The sequence below is a fragment of the Capra hircus genome, chromosome 28 (genome assembly GCF_001704415.2).
Source record: "Capra hircus breed San Clemente chromosome 28, ASM170441v1, whole genome shotgun sequence".
Taxonomy (NCBI): domain Eukaryota; kingdom Metazoa; phylum Chordata; class Mammalia; order Artiodactyla; family Bovidae; genus Capra; species Capra hircus.
The window spans coordinates 21,940,637-21,961,466 of NC_030835.1; the positions used below are offsets into that span (position 1 = coordinate 21,940,637).

Sequence of the window (20,830 nt, forward strand, 5' to 3'; positions counted from 1 at the left end):
CAGCTGAATTTGTTATGCCTCCAGGATTGGTTAGGTCTAGTCCATCTTCTCTGATGTATAATATAATTAAAGAATTCGTCACCTAGATGGGGTGGAACAAGGAAGGCTCTCTAAAGAAGGAAGAATTTTAGAAGGAGATCAGTCACTTTTAAATGGTGGTTTCTCTATAGCAGGTGAAAATAGAGTTGGAGATGGGTGGTCATCATGCTTTAGTACTGAGAATTAGCAGACATGAATATTTTTCTGGTGGTGGATTGAAATCCTGTTGATGTTAACTTTGTATGTGTTGTTGAAGAGAGGATCATCCGGTGATGTAGAATTATTATTGACATTTACAGATTGGTACTTGACTACAGCAGAATGTTAGAGAGTTGAATGAGAGATGGCACTGCTAGAGTACATGAATACTCTTGGGCTGCATAAAGGGCCCAATTTGTATTTGCAGACCTCACTAGTCTGATGTGTTCTTTTTGGTGTTTTATGTGAAAGCATATTGTATTATTGATTCTTGTTACATATTTGTTGAGTGACTAAATAAGCAAATGAAGTGCTTTTGTTATTTAGAGACCGATTTCATTTGTATATCTTGGGTTTAATTCATTCCCAATCTTGGGGAATTATACAGATTCAGTGAAGACATCAAAGATTTGGTGTCTGAATCAAAGATTATGGGGATTTTTCACCTCTCTCTTGAAAAACCATTTTGAAAGTAACTTCAGCCTTATTTCTCAAGTTAAAGGGGTAAAGCACTTAGGATGATCTGTATGCAACGAGTATTCAAATACTAGAGACAAATGAGAATTAAAATTCTAAAAATGTACAGGCAGCTTCCAAGTCTATTTCCTTTTCTTTCCTTCCTTCCTGCCCTCACTCCCTCCCTCTCTTCCTTCCTTTCTTTCTCTTTTCTCCTTCCTTCCTCTCTTCATGGACTGCATATTAGAGCTGATCATTATTGGATCAGTTCACTGTTTTAGATGCTTTATATTTTTTATCCTTAAATTTGTCAATTATGCCATCATAATGACTAGTTTTTGAGTATGTTGGAAGCCATGTGTTTTAGTTTATAGACCTGAATTTTACAACCTCAGCTAATGAAGAAGTAAGAGGAGGAAGATAAGCAAATAGTTTCCTTACAGGTTTGTACAATAGTAGGTATTCTAAAATCAGAGAGATGAACCAAACTCAGATTATAACATGAAATCAAAATTCAAGACCATAGAAAGGAATTGTCAAAATCAAGGAAACTGGAGACAGATTTAGTGAAGTTGTGATGTAAAGAAGCCAAGAATTCAACAATTAGGGAGTTGAGAGAAATAATAAATGGTGGAGTTCTGATTAAAAGGGCTAAATTTGATTTTGTATTCTTTGCTTTCTTTTCTGTGCCTTTTTTAAGGACAAGGAAGTGGGAAGTATCTAGTCTATGAATCGTTCTACAAACAAGGTGGTATTGTTTCAACTGCTTTGGGATTTAGTCTTACTCTTCCCAAAGGTTCCTGAGTTACTGGAGGACTGATTTTTAAATAATTACTCAATCTTTCTTAACAAGCTAATTTTGGAATTATCCAAATCTGGCTAATAAAGATCATTTTGATATTTAAGATCAATTCATGCAGTGCTCACTGGGGAAAAGGAGGCTTCTAGATTCTTCTTTCGAGGGAATGAACTCTTCCCATGGATCTTTTATTTGTGATCTAATGGTTTAGTCTTTCTTAAAAGTTAATAGAGAGATCCCTGCAGCGATGTAGGCTACATGATTATTGAATTAATAAGAAAAGCTAAAATAACTAAGGTAGGCAGCTATAATTATTTTTAAAAAGGGGAAGGAGAACTACCTGGATAGAGCCAGAGCACAGGAAGAGAAAGAGGTAATTTGTTTAAAATAAAAATAACTAGAAAGTAATAGAGGATATCATAAAGTGGCAAGATAGTTTCTGTGCAAAGAAAAATACACAGATGGACGTCCCTAAAGATTATATGCCCTAGACCAAAAAGCCTGCAGGCTGAGAGTCTTTTGTTTTTATCTTTTGCCTTCGAGCAGAGACAGTCATGATTTCTAATATTTGTGGAGCAGGTTAGTCATTCACCCTGTGGATTGTTTCAAATGTCCCTTTCTCAAGAAATGGATTCTTTACCCGCCAGTGTTCAGGCACTGCTCATACAGTTCTCAAAAGTCTATGCTATGTGTTTTTTTTTAAATCCTGGGCTTTATTCAGATTTCTTTGTTACATAAAAAGAAAAACGGTTTAAATGACAGAAAAGAAAGGAATAAATAGGAAGCAAGAGTCCTGGCATGCAGTGTCAGTTCAAACTTGGACAAAATATAAGGGCCCTGAGCCTAGCATACTTCATAGCCAGAAGATGATACTGCAAAGAAGAGAAAGAGTGCTATCTCAGGTCAGGTAACCTGGAGATGAAGGGTAGCAGGAAGGTTTATTGGAGCACTCTCTTGGGAGTTATACATGGAAGGCAGTGAAGAGGGCAGGATTGGGCAGAGGGAGAGGGTGACTTGCAATAGAAATCTCAGCCATTCTATGGAAAGACCTGGAGACAGGCTGGCCCCTCACAGTTGTCCCAAACTGAGGAGAGAGTCTTTTTGTCCTTACAGCTGTTGTTCGTTACCTGTGGGCCACCCTTGGAAACAGTGTAACCTTGTATGGGGCAGTTCCCTGGAGCTGAGACTCAGATCCTGGACAGGGACAAAGCTACAAGCCATCAGAAGCTGATATTTTGAATTGAAAAGGGGATCCGAGTGAAGCGCCATAGAATCCAGTGTAACAGTTAACTGAAAAAATAAAAGTTTTTCTTTTGTAGGCTTTGAAATATTTGATCTTCTGTAGTATTTAATTTGCCATTGATAATGTTCAGGAAATTTAAGGTAATCATATAATTTGTCATTCAAATCAGGATACTTTTGAGAAATGGAGGTGAGACAATTAACAGGCCTTAATAGATACATAAAAGGCATAAGTCAGGACTGTTCCAAGCAGACTATTATATGACTGTGTATTATAGGTAGGATAATACTTATGAAGGATTTTAAGAGGAATTTAACATATTTTGATAGATTTTGTATTAACCATTAAATATAGCTAAAATGTAAATTTTGAGTTAAAATTTTATTAGTATTATTGCAATTTCTAGTCACATAGTTCTAGAGACACTGTGCTTACAACTGGTGATTTCAGAGTTTGAGCAATCTTAGTCTTAGTTGTCAAGGGAAATAGACATATAAGCAAGTAAGTAAAATAGAGCACAATATGAGCTGAAATGCTGGACAAGCTAAGTCCAGTAATAGCAACTAGGAAGTGGCTCAACTTAGGACTGAACAGGGAAGGCATCACAGAGGAGAAAGCTCTTATCAAGCAAAGGTAGGAATTCAAGAGTGAGGCTAACAGCCTGTGCAGAGACACAGAAGCAGGAATCAGCACAGTGCATTTGGATGGGTAATAGAAACAGTTCCATTTGGATAAACTGAAGGGGAAAGAAGAAACGGGGATATGCGACTAGTGACCATTAGTTTACAAATAGGTTGCTTGCAAATATTTGATTTTTCTTTGCTTTCAAAACAGTATTTCAATTTAAACCTATCTTTCTTTAAGTAAGTGGTAAGTAAGTGAAGTCGCTCAGTCATGTCTGACTCTTTGAGACCCCACCAGGCTCCTCCGTCCATGGGATTCTCCAGGAAAGAATACTGGACTGGGTTGCCATTTCCTCCTCCAGGGGATCTTCCCGACCCAGGGATCGAACCTAGGTCTCCTGCACTGTGGGCCAACGCGTTAGCCTCTGAGCCACCAGGGCAGACCTGAATTATGAGTCTCTGATAATATCATCTTAGTAGGTTTTTCTTTATAGATCAATTTCCATTTGTAAAATTGTGATTTATAATAAGAAATATTTATTTGGTCTTTGTCCCACTTCTGGCACAGAGCTTCTAAAACCCTTGAAATTTTCTAAGGGGTGAGAGTAGTAAAGCTGTCTATTGTTATGTTAATGAGGTAACTTTTGGACCTAGGACTGGAGGCTAGTTGCCAGGAGAATCCACTATGTAATTAGAAGACTGGAACTTTCAGTCCTATCCTCCTGAATCCCAGGGAAAGGAGAGGCACTGAAGGTTGTGTTCAATCACCAATGGCCAATGATTTATGCAGTGATGTAATGAAGCATCCATAAAACCCAAAAAGGATAGGGTTCAGAGAGCTTCTGGACTGATGAGGATGTGGAGGGTCAGGAATAGTGGGGCATCTGGAGAGGCATGGAAGCTCTGCACCCCTTTCTACGTGCCTTGTCCTATGCATCTCTTCCATCTAGCTGTTCTTGAGTTACAGTCATATATGATAATCTATTAATACTATTTAAAATGTTTCTCTGAGTTCTGAGTTGCTCTAGTAAATTAATTGAACCTGAGGAAGGGTTAGTGGGAACCTGTGATTTATAGCCAGATGGTCAGATGCATAGGTAACAATCTGAACTTATAATTGGCATTTGATGGGGGTTGGGGTAGGGAGGCTGTTTGCAAAATTGAAGCTTTACCTGTGGAATCTGATGCTATCTAAAGGTAGGAAGTGTCAGAATTAGGAGAAGGCAATGGCACCCCACTCCAGAACTCTTGCCTGGCAAATCCCGTGGACGGAGGAGCCTGGTAGGCTGCAGTCCATGGATTCACTAGGAGTTGGACACAATTGAGTGACTTTACTTTCATTTTTCACTTTTCTGCATTGGAGAAGGAAATGGCAACCCACTCCAGCGTTCTTGCCTGGAGAATCCCAGGGATGGGGGAGCTTGGTGGGCTGCCGTCTCTGGGGTTGCACAGAGTCAGACACAACTGAAGCTACTTAGCAGCAGCAGCATAGGACACCTGGCTGGTGTTCTGAGAATTGCTTGGATCCCCTCATACCCTGCTACATTGGAATTTGTACTAGAACCTTTTACCGTTGAAGCATATTCAATATTTCTTAATGAATTTGTAGACAGGCTCTGAATAAAAACTTACCACACCATTATAATACAAGTTCAGGATCAAAGGTCAACTTGTAGGTCTATTTCTGTGCTAAAATAAGTTTAGCCAGTCAGACAGATGAACAATTGTGCAGTTGATTTGCCTGGCTATTGATTATACTAAATAATTAGTTGGAGAAGATTGTTAGTGATCTATACATTGCCTCATCCTATTTGGGTCCTTTTTTTAAAATCAGAAATTTTAATATATGTTTTAAAGTCTTATAAACATAATAAAAGAGCTTTTTTAATTTTGACATGACTTAATTTGCTTGTTTTCTTCTGATAAATTGAAACTAGATTTGCCTTAATGTTTTCCTTAGACACAACTATCGCAGCTTGTATCTGAAAAACTCAGCTGAGGTTATTGACTGACAAAGCTTTATTACTTCAATAGTTGTTTGCTTTAATGTCCCAGAGCTGCTTTTAACTATTTTAGTCTGACATTCCTACAAACTTGAAGTAAATCTCTAATGTCCTAGTGGATTTAGACTATCAATATGATTCAGTCTGAGAGCATGGTACCTTATTTGAAAAATACTTTTCTTATATTTATATATGGCAAGGATATATCTATAAGGAGTTTTATCTCCCTGTAAAACGTTGATTCCTATTGGTGGTAGGCAGAATAATGCCCCACCTCACCCCCAGCAGATGTCCACACTCATCCCTGAAAACTATGAACACTTCACTTTGCATGGTACAAGGGATTTTGCAGTTGTACAGGGATTTGTGATGGAGTGATTAAGCTTGATTAAATAGGTGGGATCAATCTAAACAGTTACTTGAAACCAGAGAACGTTTCTTGACTGGATCAGAGAAAGGTATGGTGGAAGAAGGAGAGATTCAAAGCATGAGTCAATTAGCCATTGCTAGCTATATGGTCAGGCCACCAAAGATAGCCATTCTTTTGCTCTTTTACATCTCCTGCCTGACCAGTGCCTGCTTCATCTATATTTTACCCACCTGGCTGACCTTCCTACATACATACTCCAGGTCCCAGCTGGTGTTGTTCTTATCAAAGGGGCAGTGAGGTTCATGGCCCTCTGCTGGTTTCCCTGGTAACTAAAGAACCCACCTGACATCACTTCCCTAATAACCTGCGATCTCCATCCTCCTCCTGAGAGCGAAGACTGTCGCCATGTTCTGCTAATGTCTGCTGCACATTTTTGTGCCTTTCTCCAGGACCTTGCTTCAGATGGGTAAGCTCTCCCATCCATTAAACCCAGGGGTCCCCAACTTCTTGGATCTAATGCCTGATGATCTGAGGTGGAGCTGATGTATTAATAATAGAAATGAAGTGCACAATAAATGTAAAGCACTTGAATCATCTTGAAATCATCCGCCTGCACATCCTGTGGAAAAATTGTCTTCTATGAAACAAGTCCCTGGTGCCCAAAGGTTTGGGGACCGCTGCTTTAAACTACTGCTGTCTCTGACTTGGGTTCTTTTGTCAGTCTTGAAGCTGGGCAAGCACAGGGCTTGTGGGTCTGTGGAGTGCAGCCCATCATTGGCTTTAAAGTTGGAGGAAGAGGGACACGATCTAAGGGGAGCTTCTAAATCCTGGAAATTGCCTTCAACTGATGTCTGGAAAATCTTCCAATAACCCAAATGATAAGTTCTCATCTGGAGCCTCTGAGAGGAGCATGGCACCTTTATTTTAGGCCAGTTTTATACTTCTGCCTTGTGTAGCCATAAGGTAATGTTAGTATCAAATCACAACATTTTGGTTACTTGTTACAGTAGCAATAAATAATTAATACATAATCATAATCAGGGGTCATATAGAGATACTCTGAGAAACTTTGAAATCTTACATAAAATGAATTGCTGCAATTATATACTAAACATATAGGTATATTAAATGTAAACTATGTATTTAAATCTCAGGAAAGGAAATCAGTTTTACAGAAATACCAAAATACTGATTTTCAATTTGCTTATGTATCTCACATAAGATTTAGCATGAGGTAATTAAAATGCCTGAAAATTATTTAACGATGTAAACACCATGAACTACCATTGTGCTATACAATGGAAATATGATTTAGTTTGTTATCTGAGTTAGTGCTTTCCAATGGAAATATTATGCAAACTAGATAATATCTGAGTCAAATATAACTCAAAAATTTCTGGTAGCCTTGTAAGTAAAAGAAGCAGGTGAAATTAATTTGAATAATGTATTTTATTTAGTTCAGTATATGCAAAACATCACTTCAACATATAATCAATATAAACATTATCATTGAGATAGTTTATATTTCTTTTTAGTACTAAGTCCTTGAAATCTGGTATGTATTTCACATTTACACTATAGTTGGATTAGCAACACCTTACGTGTTCGGTAGCCACATGTGACTGTGATGTTAGGCAGCACAGCTCTGTACAGAAATGCCTTCACCACCACACAAATTTTGATGCTTAGTCACCTCCATGTTTCTGCAGCTTTAATAATGCTACTACTGTTAGGAAAGGTAACAAAAGGAAAAAGATGCAAAACATTTAGGGAGATCACCATGCTGTCATTTCTGATGTTAACCAGTAAAATAGGCAGTGGGCATTTTATAGTAGCATATTGGAAAAAAAACCCAAAACTTTCCATACGTAGTAGATTATATTTTTCCAAAATGGCCACAAAAAATCTCCATTTTGCATATTCTGTGGTATTACTTTGTGGTATTTTCCCTCCATCTTTAGTTGGAGTTTAATACTCTTTTTCTTGAAACTGGGCTTAGCCTAATGACTTGACCAGTTAAACATAGCAGAAGTAACATTCTGGAACTTCTGAGACTATATCATAAAAAGCCTTGCCTTTCAGATTCCAGCTAAGTCTCTTGGAATGCTCAATCTTGGAAACTCCCTCTCAGAATGCAGTTGCTATAGTATAGGAAGCCCAACCCACCTGGAGGGGCCACAACCAAGTGGGTGTTCTGGATGATAGCCTCTACTGAGTTCTCAAATCAGCTGCCAGTTCTGTGAATGTGCCTTCTTAGATGTCTGGCCCATTCAGACCTTCCTATGGCTGCAGCTGCAGCTTCCCTGGTGGCTCAGAGGCTAAAGCGTCTGCCTGGAATGCGGGAGACCCAGGTTCGATCCCTGGGTGGGGAGATCCCCTGCAGAAGGAAATGGCAACCCACTCCAGTACTCTTGCCTGGAGAATCCCATGGAGGGAGGAGCCTGGTAGGCTACAGTCCATGGAGTCGCAAAAAGTCGGACACGACTGAGTGACTTCATTCACTTCACTTATGTGAACTCCTGGCCAAACGCAGTCAAACCTCAGAACCACAAAAGAGAGTAAAAACTTGTGGCTTTTAGGCACTAGGTTTGACTTCTTGCACAGAAGTAGATGAGAATCTGAATCATACAGAATTTTATTGGCAAAGACTTTATTTTGAGAAATGCATAGATAATCAAAACTACTCTAACACCAACTGTGAGGAACTGTCTGAAAGTGAAGTCGCTCAGTTGTGTCCAACTCTTTGTGACCCCATGGACTGTGGCCTGCCAGGCTCCTCTGTCCATGGGATTTTCCAGGCAAGAATAGTAGAGTGGGCTGCCATTTCCTTCTCCAGGGGATCTTCCTGACCCCGGGATTGAACCCAGGTCTCCCAGGCAGACTTGTTACCATCTGAGCCACCAGGGAATCTGGAGGAACTGCCTAGAAGGTACAAAAGATGAGTCAGACTATCCCCTTAGCCATAGTGGTCAAGGCTTTTTAACAACAGCTTTGTAAGGAAGAAGACAAAAACTGATATAGTGCAAAGCATTTTTGTTGTTCGGTCACTAAATTGTGTCCAGCTCTTTGTGACCCCCATGGACTGTAGCATGCCTGTTTCCCTGTCTCTCACTATCTCCTGCAGTTTGCTCAAAGAATAGATTTAGTTAATCTCCACAAATCTTTCATAATAAGTCCTATGTTAAAAATAAAACTGCCAAAGATATCTTCATAACAGATGTGAATTAGGTAAACCTTATCTGATTAGAAGTCAAGATTCTATTGAAAGGGCTTCCCTAGTGGCTCAAATGGTAAAGAATCTGCCTGCAATGCAAAAGTGACTATGCCCAATGAGAAAACAAAACAAAACACCTAGTTAAGTGACCTGTTGCAGAATTTCATTTTTAACAAGGCTTATTTGTGACTGGGTATAATTTTGCTGTAATGATGTCCCATAATTGCATTTAAGAAGTGACTTTGAAACTTTTCCAGGTGATCCACAATTGATATTCCCAAAAGGTACATGATGATCACCTGCTCTTTTCAGTGGCATTGAATCAGAATGATTGAATGCTGAGTGATTGTATAATTTAGGCTAGAGAACTGTCACAAGCAAGTGTTCATTCCACCTCTGTGGTTACTAAGTCTACTTTCCTATTTGGCAATTTTAAGCATAGTAGCAGGGGCTCAGAGAAAGAAATATGCAAACCCGCTACAAAATTGGCAGTACTGTAAGTATAACAGTTGGCTTACAACTTTTTTTTCTCTTTTGTTTTGATGCATAGCAGAGAGATGATAATCACTATTTCTGATAATCCTGTTGTCTTTTGCAAAAACAGAAGCTCTTTCTAATTTTATAACTTCTTTACAAGAATTTGCTGCTTATTTTATCTAGTTTCTGACCTTTATGTAGAATCTAGAAGTTTGTGAACTAGAAGTAAGTGAATCTACTTGATGGTTACTTTTATAATGAGCTGTTTAGACAGTATGAGGAAACTTGCCCATCTTCTCTCAATTTGGGGTTATCACAGTGTTTCAGGAATGCCTTTCAAAGACCTGTAACAAAGATTAAACAAAAACTAAAAAAAAAAACATTTTTTATTTAGTTTTGGAGTATGATTAACAATATTGTGATACTTTTAGGTGAACAGCAAAGTTGCTCAGCTATACATATTGTATTCATTCTCCCCCAGATTCCCCTCTTGTTCAGGCTGCCCCATAACATTGAGCAGAGTTCCATGTGCTTCACAGTGGGTCCTTGTTGGTTGTCCATTTTAAATATAGCAGTGTAAAATGCACATATATTTTAGATTTGACTTTAAAATAAAGTTAACAGTGTAACAAAATGTTAATAATGTTTATGCATAGACTAATAGAATTTCTTTTTGTTGATGTTATTCCTGTATATGATAATTAAATTTTCTATAAAGAAAAACTTTTGTTTGGCAATAATTATAAATTCAGAGGAAGTTGTGAAGATAGTTCAGAGAGTTGCTGTGTACCTTTTGCCCAATTTCCTGCATTGGTTGTATCTTATGTAACTATAGTATATCAATACCCCCCACCCTGCCCTGGCATCCCACCATCCCTAAGCCCTGGCAAATGCTAACCTGTTGTCCATTTCTATCTTATGTTTCCTGAAATGTTTCATAAATGGAATCATACAGTATGTAATCTTTTGAGACTAAGTTTTTTCACTCAGCCTGATGCCCTAGAAATCCATCCCAGTTTCATATATTGATAATTTATTCTTCATATGCCAGTGGTATGAATGTACCACAGGTTATTTTGCCCTTCAGCAATTGTTGGACTTTTTTGTTGTTATCAGTTTGGGGCTATTACAAACAGAGCTTCTCTGAAGAGTTGTGTACAAGATTTTGTATAGACATAAGTTTTCATTTTAAGTGCCAAGAAGTGCAATTACTGGGTCATATGGCAAATAAATGTTTAGTTTATAAGAAACTCCCAAACTATTTTCCAGAATGGCTGTATTTTGTTTTTCATTTCCACCTACAAGAGGCATTGTTATTCTGCACCCTGACCAACATTTGGTATATTTAATATTTTTATGTTAGTTCTTCTAATAGATGTGTACTCAGTGAACATCATATTTTTAACATGTTTCCCTAATAGCTGGAGATAGCAAACATCTTTTCATATGCTTATTTGCTATCTGTGTATACTCTTCAGTGAAATGGTTCACCATGTTTTCTTGGCCAATTTAAAAATTGGATTGTTTGTATTTTGCTGTTGTTTAAAAGTTCTTTATATATTCTAGATATGAGAACATTTTCAGCTATGGGGTTTGCAAATGTTTTCTTGCAGTCTGCAGCTGATAAAGACAATCTTATCAGTTATCTTCTTTTTTTTTTCATTTTTCAAAATATAAATTTATTTATTTTAATTGGAAGAGACAGTTCTTTTCTTTTATGTATTGCAGTTTTTGTGTCTAAGAACTGTTCACCAAGTTCTAGGTCCTAAAGATTTTCTTTAAAATTTTATAGTTTCATGTTTTAAATTTACATTTTAATTTATGATTCATTTTTTGAGAGTTTTTATTTTATTTTTATTTATTATTATTATTATTTACTTTACAATATTTGAGTTCCTTTTTTATGAGATATGAGATTTTTCTCAAGGTTAGTTTTTTGCCTATTCATATCTAAGTACTCAAGCACTATTTGTTGAAATAGATTACTTTCTTTTACCCAATTACTTTTGCATCTTTGTCAATTCTATTCTTCAGTCGCTCAGTCATGTCCAACTCTGTGATCCCATGGACTGAAGGCTTCCCTGTCCTTCACCATCTCCCAGAGCTTGCTCAAACTCATGTCCTTTGAGACAGTGATGCCATCCAACCATCTCATCTTCTGTCGTCCCCTTTTCCTCCTGCCTTCAATCTTTCATAGCATCAGGGTCTTTCCTAATGAGTCGGCTTTTCTCAGCAGGTGGTCAAAGTACTGGGGCTTCAGCTTCAGCATCAGTCCTTCCAGTAAATATTCAGGATTGATTTCCTTTAGTATTGGCTCTCTGTGCTATTGAACTATTTGTCTATCCCTTGGTCAATACCACAGTGTATTGATTACTGTAGTTTTATACTCAGTCTTGAAATTGCTTATAGTTATTCTTCCTACTTTATTTTTCTATTTCAAAGTTTCTTTAGTTTTTCTAGCTTTTTAGCCTTTTCATATAAATTTTAGGATAATCTTATCTGTATCTACAAAAAATTTCAGTGATTTTGATAAGAATTATGTTAAACCATGTATCAGTTTTGGAGAACTTGCATGTTTACTATATTGAGTCTTACAATTCTTGAATGCATGGTGTGTCTCTGCTTATTAGATCTTCTTTGAATTCTTTCATCAGCATTTTGTAATTTTCAGCATATAAGTCCTGAACATGTTAGATTTATACCTAGTTGTTACATTTTTTTCAGGTACTGTTAATGATATTATATTTTAAATTTCCACATATTTACCACTAATATATAAAAATACAATAGATTTATATGTATTTATCTTATTTCCTGTTGTTCAGTTGCAAAGTCATGTACAATTCTTCTGTGACCCTTGGACTGGGGCCTGCCAGGCTCCTCTGTCCGTGGGATTTCCCAGGCAAGAATACTGGAGTGGGTTGCCATTTCCTTTTCTAGGGTATCGTCCTGACCGAGGGATCAACCTGCATCTCTTGTATTGGCAGATGGATTCTTTACCACTGAGCCACCAGGGAAACCCTTATATCCTGTGATCTCATATCCTGTGGTCTTGTATCCTATAACTTTGCTCAACTCACTTGAGTTCAAGGTTTTGTGGGCTTCTTTGTTTTTGTTTTTAGATTCCTTGTTTTCAGCATAAAAATTCATGTACACATTTGGGTAGTTTTATTTCTTCCTTTTTTATTGAATATAGCTGATTAACAAACTTATTTAGCTTATATAAGTTTCAGGTGTACAGCATTGTGATTCAGTACTTTTGTAATTTATATTCTGTTAAAAGTTATTAGACAATAATGGCTACATTTCCTTGTTGTTTATTTAATTTATACACAGTAATTTGTATTTAAAAATTTATTTTAAAATTAATTTTTAATTGTGGGATAATTGCTTTACAATATTGTGTTGGTTTCTGCCATATATCGATATAAATCATTCAGTTCAGTTCGGTCGCTCAGTTGTGTCTGACTCTGAGCCCATGGACTGCAGCATGCGAGGCCTCCCTGTCTATCACCAACTCCTGGCTTTACTCAAACTCATGTCCATTGAGTCGGTGATGCCATCCAACCATCTTATCCTCTGTTGTTCCCTTCTCCTCCTACCTTCAATCTTTCCCAGCATCAGGGTCTTTTCCAATGAGTCAGTTCTTCACATCAGGTGGCCAAATATTGGAGTTTCAGCTTCAGCATCAGTCCTTCCAATGAATATTCAGGACTGATCTCCTTTAGGATGGACTGGTTGGATCTCCTTACAGTCCAAGGGACTCTCAAGAGTCTTCTCCAACACCACAGCTCCAAAGCATCAATTCTTTGGTGCTCAGCTTGCTTTATAAATCAGTCAGAGACATACAGAGGTCCCCTGCCTCTTAATAACGATATCCAGATAATGCATATCCCTATTTGACTCTTCACCCTTCCCTTACCCCATAGGTAACCACTAGTTTTCTATATCTGGTAGTCTAATCTTGCTATATATATTTATTTTTAGATTATATACAGAAATGATATTATACAATATTTGTCATTATCTGACTTATTTTACTTGGCGCAACATTTTCTAGGTTCATCCACATTGCTACAAATGGCAGAATTTCATTCCTTTCTTATGGCTTAATAATGTTCATTTTGGTATAACATATCTTCTTTATCCATTGGTCTGTTATCAGACACTTGGGTCGATTCCACTATTGTAAATATTGCTACTGTGAACATTGGAGTGCATGCATCTTTCCAAATTAGCGTTTTCATTTTTTCCAGGTATATACCCAGAAGTGGAATTGCTGGGATATCTGGTAGTTCTATTTTTAGTCTTTTTAGGGACTCATTGGAAAAGACTCTGATGCTGGGAAGGATTGGGGGCAGGAGGAGAAGGGGACGACAGAGGATAAGATGGCTGGACGGCATCATCGACTCGATGGATGTGAGTCTGAGTGAACTCCGGGAGCTGGTGGTGGACAGGGAGGCCTGGTGTGCTGCGATTCATGGGGTCGCAAAGAGTCGGACACGACTGAGCGACTAAAATGAACTGAACTGAACTGATACTAGTGACACCAGTTTACATTCTCATTAACAGAGTGCAAGTGTTCCCTTTACTCTGCATCCTTTTCAACAATTGTTATTTGTTGACTTTGACTATCATCAAAGATAGCCTTTCTGACAAGTAATAATGATATCTCATTGTGGTTTTGATTGCATTTCTCTAATAATTAGTGATGTTGCACATCTTTTCATGTGTTTTATGATTGATTCTCAGTCCTTTCTAGTGGGATTTTCCCTTTTCTATGGATTTTTATTTCTTTTCTACTTTAAGAATACCCTTTAATATTACTTTTATGGTAGATTTAGTATTGGTGAATTTTTAGTTTTTCTTGTCTGAGAAGTTCTTATGACTCCTTCTAAATGATTATCCTGCCGTGTAGAGTATCCTAGGTTGCAGGTTTTTCCCTTTTAGTATTTCTAGTGTATCATGCCACTCTCTTCTGGCCTGGATAGTTTCTGCAGAAAAATTAGCTAATAGCCTTATAGAGGTTCCTTTGTGTGTGTTTTTTTTTCCTTGCTGCTTTTGGAATTCACTCTTTAACTTTTGCAATTTTAAGTATGATACATCTTTGTTGTGAATCTTTTTTTTTTAATTTTATTTTTTATTATTTTTTTTAGTTTTTTATTTTTTAAATTTTAAAATCTTTAATTCTTACATGCGTTCCCAAACATGAACCGCCCTCCCACCTCCCTCCCCATTAACATCTCTCTGGGTCATCCCCATGCACCAGCCCCAAGCATGCTGTATCCTGCGTCAGACATAGACTGGCGATTCAATTCTTACATGATAGTATACATGTTAGAATGCCATTTGGAACCCTCTGAGCTCCCTTTGAGGAAGCTTCCAGGTGGTGCAGTAGTAAAGAATCTGCTTGCCAATGCAAGAGATACAAGATGTGGATTTGATCCCTGGATTGGGAAGATTCCCTGGAGTGAGAAATGGCAACCCGCTCCCCAGCATGCTTGCCTGGAAAATTCCATGGACAGAGGATCCTGGCAGGCTACAGTCCATGGGGTCGCAGAGTCAGACACGATTGAACACACATGGCGTGGCACAAGATAGTGCTTCCTTTAGCTTGATATCTGAATCCTTGTTTGGGTTTGGGGAGTCTTCAGTGATAATTTCAAGTATATATTTTTTCATCCCCCTTCCCTCTCCTCCTTCTGGGATTACTGTAATGTGAATGTTGGTACACTTAGTGTTATCTCAGAGATTTCTTAGATTGTTTTCATTAAAAATTTTTTTTTCCTTTTTACTGCTCTGACTGATGATTACCAATATTGTTTTTCAGATTACTTATGCATTCATATCTGTTACTTAGTCTGCTATTCATTCCTTCTAGTATGTATTTTATTCCAGCTTTTGAATTATTCATTCATTCGTCTTTTTTTGTATTTTCTAGTTCCTTGTTGGTCTTCACTGTGTACATCAATTTTCCCCCTAACTCACTTAACATTTTTATTACCAATGCTTTGAATTCTTTATCTGATAAATTGGTTTTGTTTCATTAGTTAGTTTTTCAGAGGTTTTCTCTTTGCTCTTTCAATTCTCTTTCCCCTGGCTTTTAATTTTGCTTAAATTTGTCTCTATGAATTTAGGCGAAACAGTTTCCTTTGCAGTCTGGAAGGTGCTGTCTTAGGTGGGAGCTTCCCTTACAGACTCTGCCCCTGGTGCCTTTGGTGGAAGAGCTGGATTTCTTGTGGATGCAAGCCTATCTTCCTTCAGGGTGTGCTGGCAGCTCTCTTGTTGGTAGGGGGTGGAGCTGGAGATGGAGGGGCTAGAGCTGGTGCTGGGTGTGAGGCGGGACTACACTTCTGCTCAGTGGCCATAACTGCATATTAAGGGGTGGAGTCTGATCCCAAGATGCTGGAGTAGACTCCCTGAGAGTCGGATCCCAGCTGGCTCTGTTCCCTGTAAGCGTGTGTTTTCCCCTTCACTGTCCTGGGAACCTTGTCCCAGCTGGCGAGGGGGTGGTCCTCAAGCAAGTGGCCCTGTGTGGGCTCTTGGCTTGTGTTGGACGTGGACAGAGGTCCGATGCATTGTCCGTATGGGCGTCCATGGTTTCTCTCAGATGCAGCCCTTGTGGCAGGTTCCCTTTTGCCCTCATAGCCAATTGCTGCCTCCACCGTTCAGTGGAATAGCCAGCTATGCAGGGCAGGCAGGGCCTGTGTGGCCTCCTGACAAGTATCATGATGTGAGTTGTGGTAGAGCATGCCCTGTCAGAGATCTGGACTGCTTCTTACGTACTTTTTTTGAGTAGATAGCAACAATGGCCGCTGCTGCCTCACCCAAGCTTTACCGTGGGACCAGGATGCCTCTGCATCCCATGGTCGAGTCGTTTCCCCAGTCTTGGTTGCACTCGATCCAGTGTCATGCTTATCCAGTGACATGAAGTGAGCAGAGCTGGAGCGTTTGCTTCTCTTGGGCTAGAGTGCATGTTGTGAGGCCAGGTCATGAAAACCTGGCAGCTGCTAGAGCAAACTTCTCTGCTCTTCCTCTGGAGCAAGCCTGCACGTGTATGTGCCTCAAGAGGGAGTCCAGGCTTCCTGCAGCCTTTCAGTTCCATAGCCTTCCAGTGGTCCTTCAACCACCTAAGAGGGTTTGTCTCCTCTGCACAGGACCCCAGGGCTGGGGTATCTAATCTGTGGCTCCATCTGCTAACTCCATCCAGGTGGTGTCTGCTTGTGTAATAACCCTTTTCCTCTGGGTCCCCTTCCAGAGGCTCAGGTCCCAACCCAGATGTTTTTCTTCCCTTCCTCCCTATGTATGTATCTTTCTCAAAGTCTTGGTTTTACAGGAGTCATTTAGCCAGATTAGTTTCCATTGAGAATTTTTCTACAGGTAGATGTATTTTGGTTGTGATTGTGGGAGGAGGTGAGCTCTATGTCCTCTGACTTTGCCATCTTGATCCAAAGTCCTCTATTTCTCCCTTTTAAAGCTGTATGCCTTTTATTTATTTTTTTATGCTTCACTGCACTGCCTAGAACTTTAAGCCTTATGTTGAATAAGGGTGGTGAGAGCTGATATCCTTGCCTTCTTGATTCTCTTAGGATGAAAGCATTTAGCCTTTTACTATTAATTATGATCATAGCTTTTATTTTTTTAATTAAAAGAAGGTATAGAATTTGTCTTTTATTTTTTACTTTTCTGAGAGTCTTTATCATTAAAAGGTGCTGAATTTTGTCAGAAATATACTTTTTCTGCATCAATTGACATGATCATGTGATTTTTCTTCTGTAACCTATTAATATGATGGATTACATTAATTGGCATTTGAATATTGGACTAACATCTGTTATGTACCTGGTATTGAAAAAGAGAATATAAGGATGAATTAGCAAAATGTGTTCCATGCTTTCAGAAATCCAACAGCCTAGTGGTGATAGAGAAATAAAATAATAGTCTCTTAAATTAATATAAAATGACAAATTGGTATAGAAATGAAAGAAATGTACAGGGTTCTTAAGACTAAATTTGAAACTGAAGGCTCTTCATTTTAAGAGCCAAGGAGAGGAAGTTTTTGGCCAGGTGAGGGGAGAGGTGAAGATGAGAAAATAAGTATTCAGAAAAACATAATTGTTTCTGCAGATACACTACAGTGAGAAAGACCTTAGTCCCTAGAAAGACCTGAAAGAAAGCCAGAGTAAATTCAGTCTTGAGATATCAGAGAACTGTAGTATGGGATGATGCAGGGCAGAGATCGTGCTTGAAGCTTGTGCCAGTAATCTGAAATATTAAGCAAAATGCAATAGGTACAGGATTGGAGGGGGTCAAGAATGAAGGGTGGACTACTGCAGAAGCCTTGTTGATGGTTTGTATAGTGAAAAATCAGGACTAAATGACCCATATGCTTGTTCATTTAAGCAAAAAAAAAACAACTTAAGTGTTTTATTCTAGGAATTTCCAAGCATCCAAGGTCGTTTCCTTTTCTTATAATACCTTGATTTAATCTTTGTAGTGCTAGTAACTCAAAGGCAAAGCCCTTATTGAATTTGTAATCCAATGAGAAATATAGCCCTCAATGTATGTGCCTGACTAAATGACTCCTGCTGAGGTTGAATTGTGAGATGTTATCCATCTCCTCTCTGAAATATGAATTCTAGCTTAGTGGAATTCATTGCCCTTAAGGGGTTGGTAATATCACTATTTGGTGTGACTTTTTCTTTAAAAAGCCCATTGATAATATGTTTTAAAGTGGAAAGCAATAGAATGCACACTGTTTATATATTTTCAGCTAGCTAGATGAAATTGCATGCTAACTTTTTACTCTTGTCATAAAGTTATCAAGCATTCATGTGTGTGTGTATGCATTATCAGTTGTGTCTGACTCTTTGCGACCTCATGGACTGTCTATAGCTGGGTAGGCTCTTCTGTACATGGAATTTCCCAGGCAAGAATACTGGAGAGGGTTGCCATTTCATTCTCCAGGATCAAGCATTCATAAATTAGATTAAAAATACATAAACTTGTTGAAAGTTAAAACAAAATATTAATATGTATTTGTACTTATACATGCATATATTATTTATTTTGAAAATATATTTTTATTAAGTATTCTGTTCAAGTTTGGCTGTTGCTTAGATAGCCATGATGTGCTGTGCTGTGTCCGACTCTTTGGGAGCCTGTGGATTTTAGCCCACCAGGCTCCTCCCTCAAGCCCCTAAATAAACATGATATTTTATATCAAATACCACCTTTCTCCCTGAAAGGTGATAAACAAAATAATTGACAAATGTAATCTATTTTATATTTATCAAATAATTTTATATTTTATCTTCCTTCTTATCTCTGATAGGCAGTTCTAAAATCCATAATTTTTAATAGATTATCTGTGAGAAAAAAACCAGAAACATCTTGAAAATCGGAATATATATGATACCTTAATGGGAGAAGGAAATGGCAACCCACTCTAGTGTTCTTGCCTGGAGAATCCTAGGGACAGAGGAGCCTGTTGGGTGCCGTCTATGGGGTCACACAGAGTCAGACACGACTGACGTGCCTTAGCAGCAGCAGCAGCAGATGATGATCTCTGACTCAGCTGCTATACTTGAAAATATAAATTGCATTTATTTTAATAAAGTTTGTAATTTTGTCCTTGAGCTATTAAAAAAAATATATACATATGATACCTTAATGGCATAAAATACAAAGTAATTTCTTCTGTTGTGACAGTTTAATTAGTTCAATTAAGAAAATGGCATCTTGCATTCACATGGTCAGTAGGCAGATGAAAAGTTCCTCAACAACACTGATTATTAAAGAAAGGCTTTCCTGGTGGCTCAGTTGGTAAAGAATCTGCCTGCAATGTGGGAGACCTGGGTTTGAACCCTGGGTTCAGAAGATCCCCTGGAGGAGGGCATGGCAACCCACTCCAGTATTCTTCCTGGAGAATCCCCATGGAAAGAGGAGCCTGGTGGGCTGCAGTCCCTGGGGTTGCAAAGAGTAGGACACAACTGAGTGACTAAGCACACAAATAAGATACCACCCACATTGGTCAAAATGGCCACCATTAAAAAGCCTACACATAACAAATGCTGGGGAGGATGTGAAGAAAAGGGAACCCTGTTACACTGTTGGTGGGAATGTGAATTGGTACAGCCACTATGGAAAACGGTATGGAGGCTCCTTAAAAAACTAAAAATAGAGTTAGCATGAAAGTGATAGTCGCTCAGTCATGTCTGACTCCTTGTGACTCCATGGACTGTATAGTCCAATGAATTCTCCATGCCTGAGTACTGGAGTGGGTAGCCAGTTCCCTTCTCTAGGGGATCTTCCTGACCCAGGAATCAAACTGGGGTCTCCTGCATTGCATGTGGATTCTTTACCAGCTGAGCTACCAGGGAAGACCATATGACCCAGGCTCCCCGTCCCTGGGATTCTCCAGGCAAGAACACTGGACTGGGCTGCCATTTCCTTCTCCAATGCATGAAAGTGAAAAGTGAAAGTGAAGTTGCTCAGTCATATCCGACTCTTAGCGACCCCATGGACTGCTGCCCACCAGGCTCCTCTGTCCATGAGACTTTCCAGGCAAGAGTGCTGGAGTGGGGTGCCATTGCCTTCTCCAGGATAGAACTAGAGATTATCGTATTAATACTTATCTGACTTTCTGAAGTAAGTTAGAAAAAGAGAAGTATCATCTGATATCACTTATATGTGGAACCTAAAATATGATAGAAATGAACTTATCTATGAAACAGGAACAGACTCACAGACATGGTAAACCAATATATGGTTACCAAAGGGGAACCAGATTGGGGGAGGGATAAATTGGATTTTGGGATTAGCAGATACAAGCTACTATATATAGGACATATAAACAAGAAGCTCCTACTGTATAACACAGGGGACAATATTCAACATCCTGTAATAAACCATAATATTACATTGGTACAAAAGTAATTGTGGTTTTGGACTGTGAATTTTAAATCATGATTCAGTTCAGTTCATTTGCTCAGTCGTATCCGACTCTTTGCGACCCCATAAATCGCAGTATGCCAGGCCTCCTTGTTTATAACTAGACTCAAACACATCTTTATCAATCAAAATAGGAACTATTACAATCACATTTTTGCCAAGGAAAAATAAGTTTATTCTTTTTTTTAAATTTTATTATTATTACTTTTTACTTTACAATATTGTATTGGTTTTGCCACACATCAACATGAATAAACATTCATGCTTTGGGATTTGATGAACTCTTGGAAAGCATTTTCAGCCTCTTGCTGATGGTGGATGCATTTCCCTGCAAAAATAGTCAAGATGCTTGAAGAAGTGGTAATCGGTAGATGAGAGGTCAGGTGAATATGGCGGAGGAGGCAAAACTTCGTAGCCCTGAGCCACTTGGGAAGCAAAATGAAATGCTGCTGCTG

At 38.5% G+C, this 20,830-nt stretch overlaps 1 protein-coding gene and 1 non-coding gene across 3 annotated transcripts in view; both read left to right on the plus strand.

Annotated features, from left to right (window-relative positions):
- CTNNA3 (catenin alpha 3) overlaps positions 1-20,830 on the plus strand; it is a 1,853,842-nt gene that overhangs the window by 505,894 nt on the left and 1,327,118 nt on the right. The gene's annotated exons all lie outside the window — the stretch shown is intronic.
- TRNAS-GGA lies at positions 8,032-8,103 on the plus strand. The gene has a single exon. It is a non-coding gene; the product is annotated as a tRNA-Ser (tRNA).